Source organism: Podarcis melisellensis (genome assembly GCF_964234715.1).
Source record: "Podarcis melisellensis genome assembly, chromosome: 6".
NCBI classification, from domain to species: Eukaryota; Metazoa; Chordata; class Lepidosauria; order Squamata; family Lacertidae; genus Podarcis; species Podarcis melisellensis.
This window is the reverse complement of record NC_138538.1, coordinates 77,914,799-77,941,348: the sequence shown is the minus strand read 5'-3', so window position 1 is coordinate 77,941,348 and position 26,550 is coordinate 77,914,799. Positions and strand designations below refer to the sequence as shown.

The window sequence follows — 26,550 nt, the reverse complement described above, 5'->3', positions numbered from 1 at the left end:
GCCTGAGTCGATATGAAATAGCTTCCGATGTTTCTCCTATGCTGTCCCCTGTCGATCTTCGATGTTTCTCCTATGCTGTCCCCTGTCGATCTTCATGAATGGAGGCTGCCATTCTCTCACTCATCCTCCACCCCTTCAATTCCTCCCTGAATGATCCAATGTCACAGTGGAAAGCCTAGGCAGTTGAGAATACAGCACAGAAGGAATTCCTAATTGTTTCCCAAACTATGTGTTCCTCCTTTCAAAACTCAATGGCTGTCAGTTCCACCCTCTCCTCCTACCAAATCCCAACTCCTGTTTCCCCAGCTTCATGCCGGTGTTTTCAAATCTGTGCATCACTTACGATGCTGATGCTTCTTGTAATAAGTTTTCCCCAGTTGGATATTTTCTCAGGTGCAGAAGTCTGAATGAGAAGCTTAGTTCATGGTCTCTTGTTTATTAAAAGTGAGCATTTTAACAGCTTTCCATATTAATGTTCAGGGACTTCTCTGCCCCATTTCTATCCTCACCTACCTCATTTTAATCTTACCCTAAATACTGGGTGATTGGATTTAGTATTCTAAGCGGTAAAATAAAAGGCGTGAGAAACACTTAAATTGGCTCAAATGAAGTCTATCTTGACACTGTACTTGCAACAAAGCAAGGCATTGAGCGGGATGTGAGAACCCATTAGCAGGCTGCGATCCTAACCTCACTTACCGGGGAGTAAGCATCACTTACTCCCTATACAGCCTACTTCTGGGGAGATATGGTTAGGATTGCACAACTATTCCTTTTGTACAGGCAGTTCATTGGAGAGGAGAAATAGTCTCAGTCATTGGAATGTTCTTATTTAAGAAATTCTGTTTTGCTAAAATGAATTTTGTTGTTTAGTCATTTAGTCATGTCCAACTCTTTGTGATCCCATGGACCAGAGCACGCTAGGCACTCCTGTCTTCCACTGCCTCCCGCAGTTTGGTCAAACTCATCCTGGTAGCTTCGAGAACACTGTCCAACCATCTCGTCCTCTGTCGTCCCCTTCTCCTTGGGCCCTCCATCTTTCCCAACATCAGTGTCTTTTCCGGGGAGTCTTCTCTTCTCATGAGGTAGCCAAAGTATTGGAGCCTCAGCTTCAGGATCTGTCCTTCCAGTGAGCACTCAGGGCTGATTTCCTTCAGAAGGGATAGGTTTGATCTTCTTGCAGTCCACGGGACTCTCAAAAGTCTCCTCCAGCACCGTAATTCAAAAGCATCAATTCTTCGGCGATCAGCCTTCTTTATGGTCCAGGTCTCACTTCCATACATCACTACTGGGAAAACCATGGCTTTAACTATACAGACCTTTGTTGGCAAGGTGATGTCTCTGCGTTTTAAGATGCTGTCTAGGTTTGTCATTGCTTTTCTCCCAAGAAGCAGGAGTCTTTTAATTTTGTGACTGCTGTCACCATCTGCAGTGATCAGGGAGCCCAAGAAAGTAAAATCTCTCACTGCCTCCATTTCTTCCCCTTCTATTTGCCAGGAGGTGATGGGCCCAGTGGCCATGATCTTAGGTTTTTTGAAGTTGAGCTTCAGACCATATTTTGCGCTCTCCTCTTTCACCCTCATTAAAAGGTTCTTTTATTTCTCCTCACTTTCTGCCATCAAGGTTGTGTCATCTGCATATCTGAGGTACAGTACACATAAACAGAACAAATGCCAAATAGCTGGAAACCGCCATAGGGGAGAGTGCTCTTCTGCTCAGGTCCTGCTTGCTGGCTCCCCATAGACATCTGGTTGGCCACTGTGAAAATAGGATGCTGGACTAGATGGGCTGTTGGTTTGGTCCAGCAGAGCTCTTCCTATGTTCTTATGCCATGTGTATCAATGTGTCTTGGATAGATGCTACAGAAACATGAATGAAGCTTGCAGGAGTTCATATCTGGAATACTGCAGTTGGCAACAATGTCTGGGCAGAAATCAGTCAAATGTCCAGGAGAATGCTGCCCATGGCAGCAGTGCTGTCTTTGCCATTTTCCCATAAAAATAGCTCAAAAATGACACCCCCCTCCCCGATTTTGCCTAAAAAGCTGAACAACTTTGGACAGAACTAAAAAGAAGCTGCACAAATTGGTCCCCAACAACTTTTCTGTCCGGATTTTCACTGTTTAAAATATGGCAACTCTACTTACTGGGCAGATCAATACACAATGAGGCAAGTCCTCTGTTGAACCCATTTTGCAAATACATAGGTGACTTTCTTCCTTTGCTTTTTATAAAGTTCTGGACATTTTTTAGAACTAATGTTTCGTTAGATGTATGAGCAGTATAATAGTAGAGGACAGGAGTCGCAAAACTCTACACATCAGTATCTAGGAGCAGAACAAATATTGATCCTAAAAAGCAACAACACCTGTGGTTTAATGCATGTTTTCATTAATGCTTCAGCATAAAAATCTCTGTTAAACTGGAAAGCATAGGAGAAAAGAATGGGGATATGGGGAAAAGATGAAGGAGAGGTGCTTTTTTGTTTTAAACACACAGCACTATATTTATTATGTCACATAAAAAGCCAGAACTGAGGGAATAATCTAGGGATCCTGAGGGAATTCAATATTTGCAAATTCCAATATCCGCTGACCTAATCTACACAACCCATACTAATCTGCAGGTCAACATTAAGATATTACCCGACAATAAGTCCAACTGAATTCAGTAGACATGGATAAGATTGTGCTATAAATTATTCTCTGCTTTCCAAATCTTTTGATGTATAAGCAACTAATTTGAGTTATATCTCTCTGTATCTGTATCACCTGTATCTGTATCTGTATCTGTATCTGTATCTGTATCTGTATCTGTATCTATATCTATATCCAGAATGCATATTTCAAGAGAAAACACATTTGGAAAAATGTGTTTGGAGAGAAAATGTGCTAAAATACATATTTAAATTGAAATGGATAAGCATTTTGTGTATGAATTTCTAAAAAGAACATTTGAAATTTAATTCAGAAATGGGATGGAACAGAGTTATGGAGGAATGCATGTGAATGTATTACAGACCATAAACAGAATTGAGTCACCCATATCCAGCATAACCAGGTATTTCATTTATTTCCTGTGGGTATGTATTATCTGGGCAATGTGTTCAATCCCTTTGAATTAATATTCTTCAGCATTATTGAGTGAGTCTGCATATTGCCTGTGCAGTAATGCCTAGATACTGCTTGGAAACCAAGCCCTATGAGGAACAGTTGAGAAAACTGGGTTTGTTTAGCCTGGAAAAGAGGACATACGATAGCTATCTTCAAATACACTGTATCTCAAGGGCTCTCACATGGAAGATGGTGCAAGCTTGTTTTCTCCTGGACTCAAACCAATGGCTTCAAGTTACAAGAAAGGAGATTCCGATTAAACATACAGTAAGAGTAAGAGCTGTTTGACAGTGGAACAGACCCCTTGGGAGGTGGTAGACTTTCCTTCCTTGGAGGTTTTTAAGCAGAGGTTGGATAGCCATCTGTCATGGATGCTTTAGTTGAGATTCCTGCAGGATCCCTTCTTTGAGTCCATGAATATATATTAGTTCATGTTCATGGTCTTTGTGTTGTGTCCATGCTCTGTACATTCATTTGAAAGTGCAGAATCTTTGAGCATTTATATCTGATCTTCCACTCACATGAACCCCAACATATATAATTCAAAGCATATTTATACAAAATCCTGAAGAAATCTGTATTCACAAATATTGTACCTTTTATCAATGTTTCTGATATTACGTGAATCTACTTTATCTCTTCGGTGTGGGTGCATTCGATAAGAAAGTAGGGTGGATTATTTTCCTTGAACATCATACTTTGTTCTGCTTTAATCTCTTGGTAAATGTTGGTGCTTATAAAATTAGCAGACCTAGTCCTGGCAGAAATAAATACGTCTTTCTTCAAAACATACTGCCTATTGTGTTACAACTGTGATCTGAAACCTTCCAATCAATGGTGCTTACTTAAAAGCAAATGATTCCAACCTGGAGAGTCACACGCTCATTATTCTTTTCCCCTTTGATCATCTGAGTACAGGAAGGAAATGGTCTGTGGGGAGAGGGAAGAAATGCCCAAGGCGTGTACAATTTTCCTAACTGTCAATTGGAAAACCTTCCTTGTGAGACTTGGAACAGAGGGTGAGAGATCCAGAGGGGCACCTATGATTCTATGTGCATAGGGCTACCATTGTCTTGTACAGAATACAACTCCACAAGCACATAGCAAAGCCCTTTCTGTAATCAACAGTTGAAAAGATCAACTTGTATACCTGGAGAGAGAATGTGGCCTGTAAAATGATTGGAATGGGGGAAGGGGAAGGGAATCTAGCAGTCATGAATGTTGCAATAGGAAAAACAATTGTGTTTTTATTTTAAGCACTCTTTTCCTTTCGTCTGATTATGATCCAATCATGAAACTTAACTTTAATTCCCATAGTGTGCTGATGCCCAGATTTGCTTTGACAGTTGATTCCCTTCTTGCATAAAGCACAGAGCTCACAAAGCAAAGGGTTGTTTTTTTTATTGTTGATATGCTGGCTCCTGCCCTTCCATGCAGTCTGCTTTCTGCATAAAAATGACTTAAACTCCCCGTCTCCACAATATTCTTTGTGCATGCTCCTTCCCTTAGGGATAAGAGAATGTGCTTGAATAAATTTCAAGTCCAAACTTTGTTGGCTTGAAATTTACCCATGATAAATGGGAGATACCTGAGCGAAGGAAGGAAGGAAAGAAGGAAAGAAAGAGAAATAGAGGGCTTTACATGCTCCACAGGAAAAGAGAGGAAAACAGAACTTTGTAACCTGAAAGATGGGAATATATGAAGTTAGCAGGGCCTGTTCTGACCCATATTTATTGCAACCAGCTCTGCTTGCAATCTAAATATGTGTAAGTAAACCATATTTCATAAAGACACTGCAGCCTCCAAATGGTTAACTGCCAAGACCCTGTTCAGCAGAGATCGGGGTGGCCTTCAACATTATACACAATGACTGGAGAAAACACAAAGAGGAAAAGCAGAGGGTGTGCATGTGTGTGTCTGTACACATGTACACGTGTGGTTTAATGTCCACATTTCCCCCCTCTGTAGTACTGTAAATAATAATGAGAACAAGATCATTGAAATTGGTTTGGTTCTGATTTAATTTAGTTCCTTTCAGGTGTTTGTGTTTTACATGATTATGATAATATAATACACAGCTGTTTGACTAGGAACATACGCCTATCCTGAAAGAGAAAAGACTCAAGCCCAAATAATTTTAAGAGATGTAAATTGACTGAATTTTCATAAATTGCCCAGGGGCTCTGTGTGAGCTTTCATTGCATTGTATAGAGACACACAGAGACAGAGGGAGAAAACCCTGCTTGTGAAATACAATTATAAGTCTATAAATATTAATTTTGACAGAAATGGCAGAAAGAATGGAAAATGTTTGTTCTTTGATTTGCATAGGTGATTAGCAGATACAGTTTCCCATTTGTGTCGTGGAAAAGCGCACAGTGATATTAATATCAATGAGCATGGTGCTTATAGGACATGGTCCATAAAGAACATCACAATGAGTGATCTGCCACAGTGTCAAGATGTACAAACAAAAGCAATTAATGAATAATGGCCTGGACAGCGGTGTTGAGAGCCAGCTACTGCTGTGTTTTGTTCTAACAGCTTTCCAAAGCCATGTTATATAAAACGGTAAACCCAATCTATGTCATACAAACCTGATTATTCTGAAGCCTGTCCCATTGAGTTCAATGCAGTTCTCTATGACATGTGTACAGGATTGCAGCTGTCTCCATCCTCAGATCACTAATATTTCCCTGAAACTAAATCCCTTATAGTTTTTCCTAAGAGGGATCCTTTAAAATCAGGACCATCCAATGAACTTAGTTCATTCACTAAGTAAATCATATGTGATGTCATTTATGGGGCAGGGAGTGGCTGGGATCAGCTGCGCCATGAGTTTCCCATCAGGAACTCCCCAGTGCAGCTGATGGGGCTGTATTCAGTGTCCATCAAGTGCTGGGTGCTGGGAAGTAGCACTTTGGAACGTGTGCAGAGCATGCGTTTAAAGGAGCTCACCCTTAGCCACCAACCATCAGCACTGAGGGCAAGCTCATTTGACGTCATCACCTTGAAGTGAAGGCACAAGACTGGGGGTTGGTCATCAGGTGAGCTGCGCACAGGTGAGCTGCATGCAAGCTGCTGGCTAGCCCTGTGGAGCCTCCTTTTATTGAGACAAATATGCAAACCAGGCAGATACATTTTGGGCTGTGACCTTTACACATCTTCGGTTCTGAGATCGTGGGGTGGTACAAAGTTATTTTGGCACCTGTTTCCACCGCGTCATTTTTCCCTTGCACAGTGTATGACGAAGGAGACAAAAGGTCTCAGGGACAAAGGTTACAAACAGGACACCGCAGACTACTGAGACTGCAAAAGGTTAGACAGAGGGAATGATGTACAGACAGCTGTGTCTTGTCTGGGGGTGGGGGGAATGTGTTATGCACCCCAGGGTCACACGTGCAGGCAGACTGTGGCTGCTTGCTGGTGGGGAGTGTGCTCCCTCCGGACCCCACTGCCCACTCCGTGATTATCCCTACATCACCTGACCTTAATCAAGTCAGGTGACTGACAAGTGGGCAGCCTCCCAGCTGATGCCAGCCACCCCTATAGTAGAAGTATATGCTGCTTCTTGACTGGAGGCTACACAGCATTAATGGAGCACAATAAATACATTTAAAATAATACAAAACAGCAGAAATGGAACTGGAACAGGCACCAGACATTATCGCCACTTGCTTCTCTCTCTCTCTTGGACATCTGATGTTTGACAGTTTAGTAATGGGAAAATGGAAAATTTTGGCCAATATTTCCTCACTCCTAAAAACCAAAACAAATTTTCTCAGGATTTGCCTTCTCTTCTTTTCAGCCAGTTGACTCTTTCAGTCCAATTAACAATGCTTTAAAATATACAGCATAAAAAGCAAATAATGGCAAATCTTGTAAAAGATACTTGATCCTGAATTTTGTCAGCATATTATTGCTTAGAGGCCCTCTTTGCTGTGGTTCTTGTTGGCATTTGTCTGTCTCAGGAGATAATGGAGGAGTATGCCTTTGCAGGAAAAGTCAAACCATTGGAGAGTGATGGGACCTGCTGTGGCTGTTGAAACTATTGTGAGAGAAACATGTTTTGTTGCAGATGAGGCAGATGAAGGCATCCAGTTGTGCCGCCGCCCATGTACTAGGTGTTTCTTCTCTCTCTGCTCTTCCCAGCTGTCATTCCTCCTGTCAGTCGCTCCTGACTATTGTAAGTTGTCCACAACTCTCTCCCCAAAAGCAGCATGCTCAAAATGCAATGCTGGCAGACCTTCATCTTTGTGTCGGTCGTTAGCATCACATTATCCTATACCCTTTCGGAGAGGTCATTCTACAGCTCTGATATCTAGATGGAAAGTGACATTTTCCTGGGCTGTGTTCATCCACTGCATTTCTTCACGAAGCAGAATGCCACACAAAAGTTTCTCGCAAAAGAGGAGGAAAAAACAATTTAAAGGTTCCCTGCTGTGCTGGATCCTCTTAACTCCAGCTGCTTCCAACAAGAGTCAAAGGTACTTAGCATCTTCCCAGAGGCATCTGATTCCTGGATAATGTTATTTAATGCTTGATTTTCCATGTGTGTATGTCAAATAAAATATATAGTCTCTTGATCATATTTCGCAGAGAAATAAATGCATTGCGCATTTCAACTACTTAATGCCTTTAAATCACTCATGCTTAGGCTTGAATTTATGTGTGTCAAATGATATTTGCTTACTTGCAGTGATCTGTCTAAAAGCATAGTCCTCTTAAGGCTTGCTGAGCTGGCAACAAAACTCAGAAAATGTGACATGACCGGGTTTGATGGCAGCACAGTACCTGAGGATTTCTTCCTACCTGCATTTTTAAGCAAACTGAGCTGGACTAATATCCAGATGGACAAAAAAAAAATCCTTTCATTTTTGAACTCTTGTTCCTTGAAATGCAAATAGCTGCTTCTGAGATATTTAATCTGGACCATGGGAAGAAAAGACAGTTACATTTCCCCTTTGCATCCCTCACAATCCAGAGCCTGTTGTGGATTCCCCATGGCCGGTATTTGCTTATCAAAATGTGCATATGAATTCCATGACTTGTCGGAATGTAGGAAAGCTGCATTATACCAAGTCAAACCACCAAGCTTGGAATTGTCTACAATGACTAACAGTTTCAGGCAAGGGACATTCACAGCCCTACTTGGAGATATCTGGAACCTTCTGCATGCATGCTCTTTCAATGGCCTATGTCCCTTCTCATCCCCTGATTTGGCACACCAAGTTCCACAGAGTTCAGCGAGAAATATTTAAGCATGCACTATTGAAATGAATGATGTGTGCATGCATCCTGTAACATGGCAGGTGACGAAGAATAGGACTTATGAGTTCCTGTGACTGGATCATGCCCCACATATGCAGTCCAAAAATGTAAATTCTTCTCAAAGCCTGGAATTGTTCTCATTTTATTTAAGTGAATCTCTTTCCTGAAAGACACTGCAATTAATTCCCCTCCCCCCTTCATCATGATACCATAGAGCAAGCCGTCAGTATGTTGAATGGGCTCTGTCTGCAGCTTTGGAGATTAGTCACAGAAACCTACACCTCTGGGCCATTTTATATACAGCAGCAAGACTGTGCAGAAACTTCACATAATAAGTGTGGCATGGTCTAATGCCTTAGCAGTACCTACTACGGAAGAATTTGTCAAATTTCTGCCAAAACTGAGTCCAGCAACTCAAAGGAAGTGTTAATTCATGTTTAGTAAAAGAAAAACAGTGCCCTCAGCACTTTATTTTTTAATTTAATCTCATAGACAGGGAGGCATTGGGGGGGGGGGACAGCATTTTGAAAAATGGAGGGAAAGCGACTTGCTAACAAGTACAGCAGTTAACACAGAATAATACCTGACCATTCATAGAGGTGTCTCTGACTTATGGCTGCCAACCCATTCTGTCAATGGGGCACTTTAAGTAGGGAACAGTATCCCTCCCCTCATATCACCAGGCTAAGTTAGCTCTTGTCAGACAAGCTACTGGGTACATCAGCCCTAGGTGACAAAAGGCTGCCTGTGCCACAGTGTACATGTGCCGGTATACCATGGTTCATTCTGTTTCAGTTTTCTAAAAACCTGGATCTGTTTTATTAGCTCATATACCTCATGCAGACTTTTAAAATTACTATTATGATCCTTAGGGCAGAAATTGCTCAGGGACGCTGTTACAGATTTCCGTAATGGGAAAACCAATAAAATGTATATGTTTTTTTAAAAAGGTAGTTAAATTAAAGATTGAACAAAAACACATTTGCAATAACGGTGCGCAGCTACATAATGATTTCTTCATTAAATGAGGTTCAATTTTCCATCAGGTTATAGTCCAGTTGATGGCTTATAAAATCAGAGATCATTGTCATCGCAGTTCACTGCCATATTATTTCGAAATATACTCCAACCTTAGGAAGATTCTTTTTATTCCACTACATAGAGCTGAATTGAATGTTAGTAATATGTGCTACATACTGTTGCGAGTTGGGAGACCCACCCTAAACTCTAGAAATTAATAAATGGTAGGATTTTGATAATTTGGAATATTGAAGGGATGGTTGCAGACCAGTGGAAAAATACAGGCTAGGTTTTCTTTCCAAGCCAGGTCTTCACGTGGGTAGAAGTGTTTACATGACAAAAGGTGTTGATGGCCCATCTAAGAGGAATCTTGCACCTAGGCAGAGAGAGGTTGCCAAGTTAATGCAGCATGTGTTTGAGGTGACAAGAGAAGAGTGGGTTTTTTAGTAGGATGATCTGGGAAGAAGAAAGGAGAAGAGAGAGAGAGAGAGAGAGAGAGATCCATCTTGGGCAGGTTGGCTGAAGGAAGCTGGGAGAGATGCCGTGGGCTTCAGTGTTGCGCTCTTGTGGGGCACAACCCCTCTTGAGATGACCATGTTGTAAGATCTGGACTCCCTCCATCTAAACTCAGGTGTAAACATGTGAATCAATCATCTTTCTTAAAGCTATGACAGTCTCTGCTATGAAGGAGCACAGACCCTGGGTGAGTGCCTGAAACCTCCCTGGAATCTTGCTACTATTCACCAGAGACTGGGGGATGGTGCCCAACTTCTGTAACACTGGTGTTAGAAGTGGGATCTGTGTTTCCTGAAGAGGAAGGCCAAGGAGCAACATGCACCTGGTGTGAAAATGGAGGAAGAAACAGCAACACCTTTTGAGCAATTTGAGTTGAGGTTGGAGCAGCACCAGGAGTAGTAAGAGCAGTGGTTTAATAAAACGAGGAAGCTTGCGATAGAGTGGGGCAGAAACCTCATTGAAGAGCGAAGTGTGACTCTATGACAGGAGCCAGTGATGGAAGAAAAGGGTACCAAGCTGGCAGGAGCAGAGGAGGGGCAGCTGACTGAACTCTCTCCTACTCCTGGAGTACGAGAGGTGGAGGAAGAGAAGGGCTGGCTGGCTGGTAGAGCTACTCTTGATGAAACCCTGGGAGCCTGATGTGGAAGAACAGAGAAAATGTGCAGGCTACTGCGATGAGAAGAGGTGGAGGGGGTTTCTGCTCTTGAGACTTTGAATGGATTGACAATGGGACTCTTACTGCAAATTCAACAATGGTTTTGAAATGCTGTGGTGTGTTTTGTTTCCTTGCAAGCAGTTGGTGGTGGGAGTTGGTAGGTAGCTGTGGGAAATTACCCTGTTTAGGGAAGTTTTTAGTGTCTGATGTTTTATTGTGTTTTTAATATTTTGTTGGAAGCTGCCCAGAGTGGCTGGGGAAACCTAGCCAGATGGGTGGGGTATAAATTATTATTATTATTATTATTATTATTATTATTATTATTATTATTATTATTATTATTATTATTTACGTTTTGCATGCTTGTGATGATGGAAACTGTTTATCATGTTTAGGAATTGTTCTAATGAGTACCCTTGATAACAATGAAGGAAGGCCTACTCAGAGTATGCTCATTGAAATTAATGGATATAAACTTAGGTCCATTAATTTCAATGAATCTACTCTACGTATAACTTAGACCCCCATCTGCACTATACAATTAAAGCAATATCTAATAATAATAATAATAATAATAATAATAATAATAATAATAATAATTTAAACCCCGCCATCTGGCTGGGTCTATGGCTTTCTCCAAAGTATTCTGAGAAGCACAGTTTGTAAAGGGTTCTCAGAGTCATTAGGATAACCCTGTTCCCTTTCCAGAGCTACAATTCTCTCTCTTTTTTTTTAAATAAAATTTTTATTAAGATTTTTACATTACAGAAAAGGGAAAAAAAGAAAAAAGAAAAAATACAAAATACAAAAAATAAATTGTTAAAAACAATCAATCTTTCCATCATATTATTTTTCATTTACTTGTTTCTCGGACCTCCTCATACCTCCCTTTTTTGTATTCCAAATCAAATTATTAATTCAACAATTTCTTTCCCTCTTTACGTTACCCAAATCTTATTTTTAAATTATTACAATCTTAAATTTTTACTTGTATAAACCCATTTTTTTCATACTCTTTTAACCCATTACAGCTAGAAACCACTTAGTTCCAATCCAACATTATTCTAAAATTCATTAATTTTGCAATGTTTCTGTAAATAGTCTTTAAATTTCTTCCAGTCTTCTTCCACTGACTCTTCTCCCTGATCTCGGATCCTGATGGTCATTTCCGCCAATTCCATATAGTCCATCACCTTCATCTGCTATTCTTCCAAAGTGGCTACAATTTTCAGAGGAAATTAACAATCAATCCTTTTTCACAGTGGACTCTGGAAATTTTACCTCTGTGAGTGGAATAGGGGTCTCCAAACAACTGTCAGCACCCTTAACAAACTAGAGTTCCCAGAATGCTTTGTGGGGAGCATGATTGTTTAAAAGTGGTTTGATACTGCTTTAAAGGTGCAGATATGGGCTTAGTCTGTCCCAGTAAAGTCAATGGATCACATAAGAACTTTTGCTGGATGTGCCAAAACCCACTAGAAGGAGCCTGAAAGGCAAAAAGGGAAGGGCTAAGAAATAAAAGTGCCAGAGTTGGGCAGCTTTCCATTCTTCTCTTGTTTGCTTGAAACCTGCTCTTAAATGACTTTAATCCACCTGTGTTTCAGAATAGCTGAACTCTATTTAAACCTGCATACGGCATTTAATCATTGTATCTCCTTCTGCAAAACTTGATACTTGGCAAGCAAACTTTCAATATTCAAATATGTTGGTGAAGCTTTCGTATCTATTAAAAAGGGTCTATTTATTTTTGCAGTCTGCTCTTGACAGTACTTCCAGATCCATTTGCAGAAGACGACAGTGTGAAAAATTGCCTTATTTTTCCAAATAGCTTTACTTTTGAATGAGACATTACTCAACATTATTCAGTGCATTTTATTCAATCTACATTTTTCTATTTGAAGCATACGATAAAGAAATAATAAAAAAAGCCCTTGTCCCTGAATGTCTCCATGTGACAATTTCACTGTTTCCGATTCTGAATAAGAATGTGATGGAATGGTAGGTTGTTATGCTGAAAGCATGTTTCAGGCTTGGCTCAGCAAATGTTTGCCTGATAGTGAATTAATTGTATGGTCACTTGAAGGCAAGTGCCTATGATAAAACCAATTTCTACCAATTCAGCAGAGATGAAGATAGAAATCTGATGATTTGTTCCACCATAATACTTAGTATACCATAATACATAACACCATAAGCACATAGATAGACATCAAAATTATTATATTATATTATATTAATATCCTATCCATCTGGCTGGGTTTCCCCAGCAACTCTGGGTGGCTTCCAACAAAAGATTAAAAATACATTAAAATATTATATATTATATTATATTATATTATATTTATTATATTATATTATATTATTATATTATATTATATTATATTATATTATGCTTTTATACTATATTTTATGCTGTTTCTCTGTTGTATTACAATTAAGTGTTTTAAATTTGTTGTTAGCTGCCCTGAGCCTGGTTTTCTGAATCGGGAAGGACAGGGTATAAATAAAAATTTATTTATTTTTATTTTTATTATTTTTATTATTATTATTATTATAGCATTTATTTCCCACTATTCCTCATTTACACTCCCCACTACTCTGTTGTGTAGGTTAGAGTAAGATGGTGACTGTCTTAACTTCTTCATCATCATTATTATTTATTAAATGTATATACCACCCTTCATCAAGAGATCTCAAGGTGGTTCACAGAATAAAACACAAGATAAAACACAAGTAAATAATTAAACCAAACAACAAAACAATAACACCCCTCTTCCCACAGATACATTTAAAAGGCTGTAAGAGATTAATCAGTCAAAGGCCTGGTTAAAGAGGAATGTTTTCACCTGGTGCCTAAAAATCTAGAATGATGGCACCAGGCAAACGTCCCTGGGGAGAGCATTGCACAAATGAGAAGCCACTACAGAAAATGACTATTTTTGGTTGCCATCCTCTGGACCGCACATGGAGGCAGCACACAAAGAAGGGCCTCAGATGATGAACATAGAGTCCGAGATGGTTTAGTGGTCTAGTTCAACTCTCTAACAGCGACATCACACTAGACCACTAGTTAAAGACTGTATTAGTTTAATGTCGGTATTATTTGTGCTTTAAAGATTGGATTATTGCTGCTTTTGTGCTTGCATTTTATTTGTAAGTTGCTTTGAGCAGCTCCTTTGTTGAGCGCGGTGCAAATCTTTTAAATAAACAACCCCCTCATTTGCATTCACTACTGATGAAATCAAAGTGCATTTGCATATTGCCAAAAGTAAAATAGAAGCCTTTTTGATATCCAGAAGGATGTGTGGGACAAGTTTCATTTTCAGAACTGCCACTCTTGAAAAATATTAAAGATGACCTTTCTGTCATAAAAAAACCCTTTTATGATTACAGTAAGAAACATCAAAGTGTCTGAAAAAGCATACCACTATCAAAATCTAGCCTTTCCTTTAGTCATCCACCTGAGAACTCCAGTTGTTTAATCTCTAGATGTTGCACGAGAATTCCAATCATTGTGCCCAAGAATTCAAGAAAAGGAAGAGTTTGGGGTCAGACCCCATCTGGACCCTTAGTAGCTAAGTGCTGGCTGGCCTAGGATCTAAATTTCTCCCTAACTAGACAGGGGCCAGCATAGTTAATCTATCTCTCAGCTTCACTACTCAGCCTACAGCTGCCCCATTAGCAGATTTCTCCCTGAAGCATACTTAGTAAATAAAGCAAACAAACAAACAAAAAAACTCTTGGTGGTGCCTATAAGCAGGGAGGAAGAATTGTACAAACCATTCGACACATCTCTTCAAAATAATAAGGCTTCTGCAGTAGGCTTGTCCTACAGGTGGCCATTGGATTTGGATTTGATATCCCGCTTTATCACTACCCGAAGGAGTCTCAAAGCGGCTAACATTCTCCTTTCCCTTCCTCCCCCACAACAAACACTCTGAGGTGAGTGGGGCTGAGAGACTTCAGAGAAGTGTGACTAGCCCAAGGTCACCCAGCAGCTGCATGTGGAGGAGTGGAGACGCGAACCCGGTTCCCCAGATTACGAGTCTACCGCTCTTAACCGCTACACCACGCTGGCTCTCCATTGGTCAGAACTGATGGATACTGGTTTCAAACAATAGCTGGTGAGTCAGCCAGCACTCTGACATTAGTTTAAAAAACAAAACAAAACACACAATCGCTTTGTTGGGGTACTAATAGGTACTCTTGGTGTACTCTTTGTTGGGGTACTAATAGGTCTTACTGTGAACACGTGGCCTCTGCAGTTTATGAAGCAATCTGAAACAAATGGCATCAAAAGACACCCTCCCAATCAGAAATGTGAATGTAAACTGAATGATATGCTCATTTCACTCTTTAATCTGTTTCATCATTCTGAAAAGGCAGCCCCACCTTTTTTAAAAAAGATGAGAACTGTAGTCAATTTCCTTTTTTAATTTTAGTTTTGCATTTCAAAGCTGCTTTAATACGCTATTCTTTTGCCACACACCACATTTGTTGACAGTTCTAATTGCTCCTTGCTTCAACCTGTGAGTGTGGGTAAGGATCAAGCTAATCTCATTAATGCAAAAGAGACAGGCATACAACCACCTCCTTACCTGCACTTCCATGTATTTTAAAAGTCCTCTTTTTTTGTAGCAGGCAGGCAGGCTGGTTTATAAATGGAAGAAATTTGTCTATAAATGTTTGTCCTTAGTACATTAAACACATAAACAGCCATGTTTGTGATACCGGCGCGTCATTAGCTCTTGAAAAATTCATCAAATGTCCCGAGATCTGCACTGCTTATTTAAAAATTCATACAAAGTTTTGAAGAGTAAAAAATGGTTTGACAAGTAGGCAGGCCACAAAGAAACTGACACATCAAGGAAAGAAGATCAAACAAGAATATAGCAGGCATATTCATACTGTAGACTGTAGAGCCTGGCTGCTCTCCAAGGGGCTTGAAAGAACAAGTCGACATAAAATATAGAGAAAGAATAGAAACAGGAATCTCAAGGTGGAAGTATGAAAGACCATTTGACATTCAAAAAATGATTGTGTTTCCCCCCATTTTTGACATCCAGTCAATAAATTCACCTCTGCATAGTTTATTTAACTAGATGCAAAAGTTTCCATAGCCTTTGAATGCGACAGCTCCTATTTTGCTCTGAAATTATTTTCCATTTCGTATAAGCTAACAGTGAACTCTCTGGTTGCCATTGGCTGAATGGTGCCATCCACACACAGCAGGAGGAGATTAGCCGGCTTCAGGGAACCCCAGAGTTTGCAGAAATGCTAAAACACATTAGAAATAGGGGACCCTGCCAAACCAACAGCCCAGTGATGACTGAGAGTGGTCAAGAGGCAAGATTAACTTTTTTGAGAGGGAGCCCAAAGCTGGGCTGGGAGTAGATGGGCCATTGAATGGTGTGTCTGGAATCCTGAACAGCCGAACCTTTACACTACAGTATTGTGTTGTAGGTTCCACTTGCATTTACTAACTTATTATCACACAAGAGAAAGGTATCGACAGGCATGGCAGAATTCTTTAGGTATGCATTTTCATTAAAAAAACAAAACACCTCTAAGTATTGAGAGCCAGTGTGGTGTAGTGGTTAAGAGTGGTAGTCATGTAATCTGGGGAACCAGGTTCGGGTCTCCGCTCCTCCACATGCAGCTGCTGGGTGACCTTGGGCCAGTCACACACTTTGAAGTCTCTCAGCCCCACTCACCTCACAGAGTGTTTGTTGTGGGGGAAGGAGGGAAAGGAGATTGTTAGCCACTTTGAGACTCCTGAAGGGGAGTGAAAGGCGGGATATCAAATCCAATAAAGCCCAATGAGGATTGAATATGTTAATTGGGCACAGAACGCGAAGTGATTGCTCATGAGGAAATGGGTGAGGGAAGGGTGAATTACTTGTATAATGGGTGAATTATTGTAACTCATTCTATGTGGGGCTGCCCTTGAGACTGACCCGGAAACTCCAGCGGGTGCAGAATGCTGTGGCGAGACTCCTTATGGGGTCCTTGCTGTGAGATCACATTCACATGGTGCTATACCAGCTGCACTGGCTCCTGGTGGGGTACAGGATCAGGTTTAAGGTGCTGGTTTTAACCTTTAAAGCCCTATACGGCCTAGGACCCTCGTACCTATGGGACCGCCTCTCCTGGTATGTCCCACAGAGGAACTTATGGTCTTCAAACAAAAACATCTTGAGGGTCCCAGGCCACAGAGAAGTTAGGCTGGCCTCAACCAGAGCCAGGGCTTTTCCGGCTGTAGCTCCGATCTGGTGGAACACTCTGTCACAAGAGACTAGGGCCCTGCAGGACTTGACATCTTTCTGCAGGGCCTTCAAGACAGAGCTGTTCTACCAGGCCTTTGGCCAGGGCACAGCCTGACTCCCTCCTTTGGCAATCCCCACAGAACTCTAGCCCAATGGTTGCCATTAATTGGATTGGAATTAATTCTATAATGAAATGATTTTAGAATGTTTTATCATTTTACTGTTGTTAGCTGCTCTGAGCCCGGGTTCGGCTGGGGAGGGCAGGATATAAATAAAATTTATTATTATTATTATTATTAAGTAAGAGGGAGGAAAAAAGCCCAATGAGGATTGAATATGTTAATTGGGCACAGAACACTAAGTTCATGAGGAAATGGGTGAGGGAAGGGTGCATGGAATGGAGATGTTGAGAATGGCATGGAAAACTGGCTGGCACCATTCCATACTGCAACACTTATCAGGCCCCAGGCTGGGTAATGGAATGGTAGCCACTACAGGATTGCAGCCTAAATGTATCTGAACGTGTTGTGTAATGTTCAGTAGCATCGATTTATCAATGTAGTCCTTTTATTTGCCTAAAGTTTCCAGATAATGCTGTGATTTGCAGCCTCTCCAATTAACTACCCATGATGTACCCTCTGACTGGGAAAGGGTTAGCAAGAACTTTTGAAGCACCAGTGAGTATTGAGGGTGGTCAGAACAATAGAGATGTTGTGCTCTCTTTATGCATATGTCATACGGACAGACCAGTCGTGCATGTTAGGGACTCCAGGACACTATGACCTAAGGTCTGTTCCTAGCCTGGCAATGTACCACGGATTGTGTATGCTTAGATCTTGGAGCTCTTTCCAGGAATAGAAGGGAAGGTCTTAAGAAAGGAAGAAAGGATAGGAATATTTTAATCAATCGATAAATCCAGCAATTAACCTCAGGGGCCTTGGTTGAATAATATCTGTTCCAATATTTGCCTGTTGACCTAACACTGCATGCTCAACAGTGAATCAGGACAGATGAGATTCAAAATTATTAAAGGAAGCATGCAGCATTCTTCTACTGATGCCAAAAGTTACACAATAAAATATTCAGCAGCTATTTTTTTTAAAATAAATATGCAGTATTAAGAGAGCCGAATCAGGTGGCTTTTTATTGTGCCCAAAACTTTCAAAATGCTTTCCAGATTGCAATACACATCCATCTACTTGATCAAAAAGCATAAAGTCAGTTTGCAAGGTATGCCTAAATGCATTTCTTTGATTTCAAATATGAATGTTGTCATGCAACAGGAATTACAAAGCTTATTGGCATTCAGAGTGAGCAAGCACACATAACCGCATTCCATATGGGACTATCTGGAGAATGTTTATCTTCATACCATAGCGGTAATTGCAGTTTAATTTCAGTGAAAACTTATTTTCTTATCCATTGGGAATATTTTGAGTCTAATGAGACAAATGCTTTACATTTGCAGAAGGGAGAACTTCTTCTTCTTCTTTTTACAAGGATGCTTCCTTGGGACATTCTTTTGGTAAGAAAATTAGATAATTTTTTCTGCTTCAATATTTTCATAATTTGGTCATTCTGCATAAATTGATTTCTAAATAAATGTAAACCTTCAATTTCATCGATTAGGGGTGGTAAATGGGCTGCAACCAAAACCTTGGCTGTTTTAACTAGTATTCTAAGCTTAAAATGAGATACAAGGCTATCAGTAGCTAGTTTTTTTCTTATGTTCTTATCTAAATGCCCAATATGGGTGATTCAGTCCAGAGAATATTTCCCCACAAATGGAGAAAGGTGGGTTGAGTTAGCAAAGGACTGGGGCTGGAAAACAAGGTGATTGGTACTAATGCTTTTGTGTTTGGCTTGCAGGGTGATCACAAACTCAATCAATCAATCAATCAATCAATCATTTTATTTGTATCCCACCTTACCAAATTAAAACCATGTTCAAGGTGGCTTACAACATATACATACAGTGGTATCTCGGGTTAAGAACTTAATTTGTTCTGGAGGTCTGTTCTTAACCGGAAACTGTTCTTAACCTGAAGCACCACTTTAGCTAATGGGGCCTCCTGCTGCCGCTGCGCCATCGCTACATGATTTCTGTTCTCATGCTGAAGCAAAATTCTTAACCCGAGGTAATATTTCTGGGTTAGTGGAGTCTGTAACCTGAAGCGTACGTAACCCGAGGTACCACTGTAGAGTGCTTTTTTGTGGGTGGGGATGGACACGCAAGGGTAAGCATACCCCTAAACATTTTGTGACTCTATCAGGAGAAGAAACTAATTTTTTAAAATCATTTTTAGTTTCTTTTCTACCATGGTGAATTGGCAGTTCCGTTGCAACCCCTGATGGTGGCTTCATTTCCTGTCACGGTGTTTCCAGAGTCTCAGACAGAATGAGAGTACCCCTAAACATTTCTTAAGGAAAAAAAAGCACTGTATATATAACTACAATCACAATGAAAGTAGCCATAAACAATAAATAAAACATCAAAAAGTACACAGCCAAACTGGACAACTTCCACATCATAAGATCCAAAATAAAAATGCAAAAGTCAACAGCAAGAGGAACAATGACCACAATAAAACACACACCAAACAATGCCCCAGCCCGAATACATACCCAGTTTCGGGGGGAAGTAGGGAATCTGTACATTAAGAACTAGCATATTGGGAGAATGCCAGACTAAGCCTTCTCCCTGGTGTCCAGTTTTATGGAGGAGGAGTTTCTGTTTTAATATGGAAATCCATTCCTTCATCTGATTCCCCCACTGATAATGTGAAATGCTATCTATCTGGAAATGGCTTTACCTGTTTATTTGCTACTTGTGTGAATTAGTCCTCTAGCCCCATAGCTTATGTGAGTGAGCCCCATTGCCCCTGTGCAATACAAAAGACAAAGAGGAAGGGTTGATTTGATAGGCTGGTGAGAAAAAGGACACGGACACGACTGTCACCGGATTGTAGGCTGAGAGGGTTAATGCACGGCACTTAATCTCTCATCATCTCTCTTGCTCTCACATTGGGAGGATTTCTGAATAATCTGTTGTATGATGCTTTCTCTGACACACTTCAAAAGATATCTTTATTGCGATAGATATTGTATAAGCAATGAGTAAAGAGATTTGGATTGAGAGAGGGGAGGGGGGAGGGCGTATAGTCTGCTTGCAAGACCTCTTGTACTGCTGAGCCAGATAAACACACTGTGTTAGGTCAAAGATCATATTACTCTGGCTCAGTCAATGGCTAGCCAGTCAATACTTTTTTGACATCAAAAAATGACTCCATGGGTAGAAGGTCAATAGTACAAAACTACTGTACATCACATTGCTCTCTCTTAATCAATTCCTCTGTCCTAGGCAATCTAAAATTGCAATTGCACTCTATATTTACCACTGGACTAATTTGGGGATATAGGACATCTTCTTTGAGAGTGAGGGAACCTATTTTTTAAAGTAATCTTTTGCTACCCAGCTGAAAAATGTATGATTATTAATTTAATTTTATACCACCCTATACCCATAGATCTCAGGGTGGTTCACAACATGAAATTACAATACAGTGGTACCTCTGGTTACAAGCTTAATTCATTCTGGAGGTCCATTCTTAACCTGAAACTGTAACCTGAGGTACCACTTTAGCTAATGAGGCCTCCCACTGCCACCAGGCCACCGGCATGCGATTTCTGTTCTCATCCTGAGGTAATGTTCTTAACCCGAGGTACTACTTCTGTTGTTGGTTCATATGGGGAGAGGTGCTTTTTGAGGTATTGCAGTCCTGAGCCATTTAAGGCTTTAGAGGTTAAAGCCAGCACTTTCAATTGGGCCTGTAAATTAATTGGCAGCCAATGAAGTTGGCCCAGGGTTGGTGTACTATGTTCAAACCATCTTGCCCCAGTAAGCAACCTGGCTGCCAAATTCTGCAGTAGCTGAAGTTTCCAAACCGTCTTCAGAGGCACTCTACGTATAACGCATTGCAGTAATCTAATCAATAGTTTACAGGAGCAATTTAATCTGAGGAAGATTATACATTCATAATGTCCAAAATTTATTTATCAAGTTTATTTATCCCAGTTATCTTCCAGCAAGTGGCACCTAAAACAATGCACAGTTTAAATAAGATGGCAATTTAAACCAACAATAGAAAACACTCCCATAATGTGACTGACATGAGAAGCCTAGCCACAAAGGAGATCCTTGAAAATTCTTCTAAATAACTCTCAGCAAAATCACAGCCACAAAGTTCCCCCCAAAATGTTAGCACTAAAACAAATTGGTTCCTAATACACTGAACAAACACTTCCCTTAAAACCCAAGTTTCTATTAGCCAATAAAGAGGACTTGTGTTTCGGGGGTCTTGGCATGCTGCTAACCCAATTAGCGGAAGAGAGTCTGTGGACAATCTGAACTTTCCCATTAGATACATATGCTTAAATGTCAGCAAGAAGGCCATTGTGTACCCTTCCTTTCTATGACGCTAGCAGGGTGTTGATGCCAAGCAACAGAATTCAAGTGGATTGTTATATTATAAAAGCATTAAGCAGACAAGGAGCGTACAATGCTCGTGTGCCTAATCAGAAGTCTTCTGGGTTTTATAAGGGGAAAGGTGTAATCATGCACATCAAGGCTGAAGATGCTGGCATGTACCTCAGGAGCCCATTTATTGAATCCATGTCAGTTCAGAAGCAAGGAACGTGGCTCCCTGAGAAGTATTAAAGCCTGTCAGGCTCACTGACTCAAAACTAAATCACCCCCAGCTGGGTAAAGAGCAAACACCTGTCAAATTGCCCCATTAATGGTTGGCTTCCCTATTAAGGTTCATTCCATCCCCATATTTCCCCTGCCCCCGTCCCTGATTTTCAGTGCTGAATGCTTGGATATCTCTTTGGTGAGGCACTAGCTTTTTGGCCTTGTGCTACAGAAGAGTAAAAAGGTAAAAGGTAATGGTACAGGATCTCTTGATGGTTAAGTCCAGTCAAAGGTGTGGCGCTCATCTTGCTTTCAGGCTGAGGGAACCGGCGTTTGTCCACAGACAGCTTTCCGGGTCATGTGGCCAGCATGAAAAAACTGCTTCTGGTGCAATGGAACACCATGACAGAAACCAGAGTGCACGGAAATGTCGTTTACCTTCCTGCTGTAGCAGCACCTATTTATCTACCTGCACTGGCATGCTTTCGAAGTACAGTGGTACCTTGGGTAAAGAACTTAATTCGTTCTGGAGGTCCATTCTTAACTTGAAACTGTTCTTAACTGGAGGTACCAATTTAGCTAATGGGGCCTCCTGCTGCCGCTGCGCGATTTCTGTTCTCATCCTGAAGCAAAGTTCCTTAACCTGAGGTACTATTTCTGGGTTAGCAGAATCTGTAAACAGAAGCATCTGTAACCCCAGGTACCACTGTACTAGGTTGGCAGGAGCTAGGACAGAGCAATGGGAGCTCACCCCATTGTGGAGATTCAAACCACTGACCATCTGATCGGTAAGCTCAAGAGGCTCTGTGGTTTAGACCACAGCACCCCCTGCGTCCCAAGAGTAAAAAGGTAAAAGGTAAATGTAAAGGACCGCTGGACGGTTAAGTCCAGCCTGTTGTTGTTTAGTCATTTAGTCGTGTCCGACTCTTCATGACCCCATGGACCAGAGCATGCCAGGCACTCCTGTCTTCCACTGCCTCCCACAGTTTGGTCAGACTCATGTTTGTAGCTTCAAGAACACTGTCCAACCATCTCGTCCTCTGTCATCCCCTTCTCCTTGTGCCCTCAATCTTTCCCAACACCAGGGTCTTTTCCAGGGAGTCTTCTCTTCTCATGAGGTGGCCAAAGTATTGGAGCCTCAGCTTCACGATCTGTCCTTCCAGTGAGCACTCAGGGCTGATTTCCTTAAGAATGGAGAAGTTTGATCTTCTTGCAGTCCATGGGACTCTTAGGAGCCTCCTCCAACACCATAATTCAAAAGCATCAATTCTTCGACGATCAGCCTTCTTTATGGTCCAGCTCTCACTTCCATACGTCACTACTGGGAAAACCATAGCTTTAACTATACGGACCTTTGTTGACAAGGTGATGTCTCAGCCTAGCGCTACAGAAAAGTAACCCAGCACCAAGGCTGATGCTATCATTATGCCAACTAGGCAGCAGCCTAGGACACAGACCTCAAAGGAGCACCATAATGACTTTTGAGGGGCTCAGTTTTATGCAGATTTATTTTACATTTTGAATAAATTTATCATTTTTGCAGTAATTGATGCATTACAATTGTTTTCCTGTATACATGAAATAGTGTCCCTATTTTCCAGGAGCGGACTCGGATTTATAGAAGGTGTTGCACTACTTATTCTTGCAATTTAAAATAAATGTAGCCATTTCAAGTTTTGTGTTTTACATCTCCCCCACAATACACCTGCTTTTGAAAATTTTGAAGTGACATGTGTGCGTTAATCGTTCTCTGAGTAACTTTGTATCCGCCAACATTTCTATGATTCTATTTTATTAATTATTATTATTATAGGTGCTGACCTTTAAAACCCTAAACGGCCTCAGTCCAGTGTACCTGAAATTGCGTCTCCACCTCCATCGTTCTGCCCAGACACTAACGTCCAGTGCCGAGGGCCTTCTGGCAGTTCCCTCACTGCGAGAAGCCAAGTTACAGGGAACCAGGCAGAGGGCCTTCTCAGTAGTGGCACCCACCCTGAGGAACGCCCTCCCACCAGATGTCAAAGAGAAAAACAACTACCAGACTTTTAGAAGACATCTGAAGGCAGCCCTGTTTAAGGAAGCTTTTAATGTTTAACAGACTATTGTATTTTAATATTTTGTTGGAAGCTGTTCCCCAGGGTGGCTGGGAAAAGCCAGCCAGATGGGCAAGGTATAATTATTATTATTATTATTATTGTTATTATTATTATTATTATTTACTTTGGCCATCTGCCTGGTTGCCCCTTTTTAGATCCCTTGCCACTCTGGGCAGCTTCCAAAATATATAAAAATATAATGAAACATTAAACATTAAAAAAACTTCCCAATGTCCTTCAGATGTCTTCTAAAGTTTGTATAGTTACTTATCTCCTTGGTTTGAGGGTTACATAACTCCATACACTCTAACATTTCTCTGATCGAAATAGGGGCAACCTAAGGAAAAGTGGGACATTCTGGGATCAAATCAGAAAACGGGATGGCTTCTGTAAATCCAGGACTGTCCCTGGGAAGCAGGGACACTTGGAGAGTCTCTATACTGGCTGAATGGAAAAAGCCTCTTCTTTAGCAGCACCCCAGCTTAGGAACACCCTCCTTGAGTTTCAGTTTGTCTTGCTGGAATGTGCCCTTGCACCATTTTGCCCGGATGGAGAGGAAAGTCTGTAGAAAGCAGCCGACTGTACAAAGGTAAAAGTTACATGTGTTGCTCTGCCCACTTTACCTTTGACTCTACCCACTACTGGCATTTCATCCTCAGAAGATTGCCCAGAAAGGAGAGTGACCCTCAGAAAAGGTTCCTTATCCCTGCTATAATTAATCACTACAGTGGTACCGCGGGTTAAGTACTTAATTCATTCTGGAGGGCTGTACTTAACCTGAAACTGTTCTTAACCTGAAGCACCACTTTAGCTAATGCAGCCTCCTGCTGCCGCTGCACCGCCAGAGCACGATTTCTGTTCTCATCCTGAAGCAAAGTTCTTAACCTGAAGCACTATTTCTGGGTTAGCGGAGTGTGCAACCTGAAGCATATGTAACCCGAGGTACCACTGTATCAAGCAATTGTCAAAAAGGGGGGAAAATATAATAGAATGATATTTTGTGCAAGAAGTGTGCCAACTTCATAACTGAAAACACTGCAGAAGTATAGAAGTACACACTTTTCATATTTTGGGGAAAAGTATTATGTTTTCTTTCAGATCCCAAATTAGAGTCATATTTATTTTATAATAGGCTGTATGGGGTCTTTTAAAAAACCATACTTTGATTAAGAAGCTAAAGTGGCAGCTCTTATTATTTTCTTTAGTATTTGCCACCCTGTCTTTGATCCTTTTGTATTCCAGTAATCCCGTATCTTCAAATCCCTCAAGAATTCAATAGTAAAAGGGGAACAAAAATTAAGCTGAACAAAAATCCTAACACGCTTTCTCTGTGAAACTAAGCTTTCATGATTAGACAAAAAAAGAGAGAAAGCCCTGCATTTTAAACAAAACATGGAAACTATTATTACTACGCGGAAAATGAATGATGGGGAAGATCTTGAGGCATACGTTTCTAAGAATTTTGACAAAGATAATGCAGAGTTCTCGCTCCCCTGGAAATTATCTAAAATTATTAAGATCCGCTCTTCAAAACATCATAAAAAGGAAGGGTGGGAAGAAGAGGTGTTTGACAGATTTTGACAGGGAGCTGGAAATTTCGCTCAATATGGCGGGGACAAGATCCTCAGGAAGGTTTAGACTGCATCTTGACAGGGAAGGGAAGGAGAAATAAATAGATGAAGGTGGTTGAACCAGCATTTCCAGTTCCCCCTCTGACCTGCCTAGAAACATGGTGGATTGGACCATTAGACTACCGGTATCTAGCTCAGTATCATTCACACTGGCTGGCAACACCTCTCCAGGGCTCAGACAGTGGGTCTTTCTCAGACTTACCTGGAGATTGCAGGGATTGAGACAGGTACCTGTGGAACGCCCTCCCATCAGATGTCAAAGCGATAAACATCTACCTGACATTCAGAAGACATCTGAAGGCAGCCCTGTTCTGGGAAGTTTTTAATATGTGATATTTTAATGTATCTTTCATCTTTGTTGGAAGCCGCCCAGAGTGGCTGGGGAAACCCAACCAGATGGGCGGGGTACAAATAATAAATTATTATTATTATTATTATTATTATTATTATTATTATTATTATTACTATTATTAACTTGCTGTTCTACTGCTCTGCTATGGCCATTGCCCTGATTGTACCAGTAGAGTAAAAGGATGAGTTATTTTTAACTGAACCCTGGAAACAATGAAACGGAAATCTGGTCTGCCAGTTCCAGGACTGGTTTAGTTTGGATCCCTAGGTAGGGTGTGTGTTGGGTGGGGTTGTGGTACACCTAGGCATTCATTCAGTGCACTACTAATGGGATGGAGGCTTCTGTGATCTCACTTTCTGAAGTTAGGACTGTCTCGCTGTCCCCACTCAGAAAGGAAGAGCTGATGCTTTCTATAACCACCCAAAAGACAAGGGATGTCATGGCTTCATGGCTTCCCAAGTGTTCTGGGGTTCCCCTGTCAATATTAAACATTTTAGTTTCTTCTCTAGCACGGTGAATCGTCGGTTCCATTGCTACACCTGATGGCAGCCTCATTTCCTGTCATGGTGTTTCCTGAGTCTCAGACAGAAGTGAGTGTTTAATGTGTGAAGTAGGAGTTGGAATTTAGCACGGTGATGGGTCAGTTTGGTTGTTACCCCCTCCGATGGCGGCTTCATTTATTTCCCCAGTGTTTCCTGAGTCTCAGAGTGAAGCGAGCGTTTAATGTGTGAAGCAGTGTGGAATGTGGATGTGTGCTATTTCCCCTGATTTGAACTATAAAATGGTGATTTTCTTGAGTCAAAATGAGACAACCCCTAAACATTAAAAAAAGAAAAAAAAGGAAAAAGGACTGCCCCCATCCAAGTATCAATGATCCTTCGTTCGTATATTTTTTAAAAAATTAAGTAAGTAGTCTGTATTGTGAGGACATTTCTTGTTAT

At 41.0% G+C, this 26,550-nt stretch overlaps 1 long non-coding RNA gene across 1 annotated transcript in view; it reads right to left on the bottom strand.

Annotated features, from left to right (window-relative positions):
* Positions 1–22,900, bottom strand: part of LOC309372480 — a 101,081-nt gene extending 78,181 nt beyond the window's left edge. Inside the window, exon 1 of the long non-coding RNA XR_014169525.1 lies at positions 22,883–22,900. This is a non-coding gene — a long non-coding RNA (uncharacterized lncRNA). The remainder of the gene's footprint in view (positions 1–22,882) is intronic.
* Positions 22,901–26,550: the final 3,650 nt, after the last annotated feature.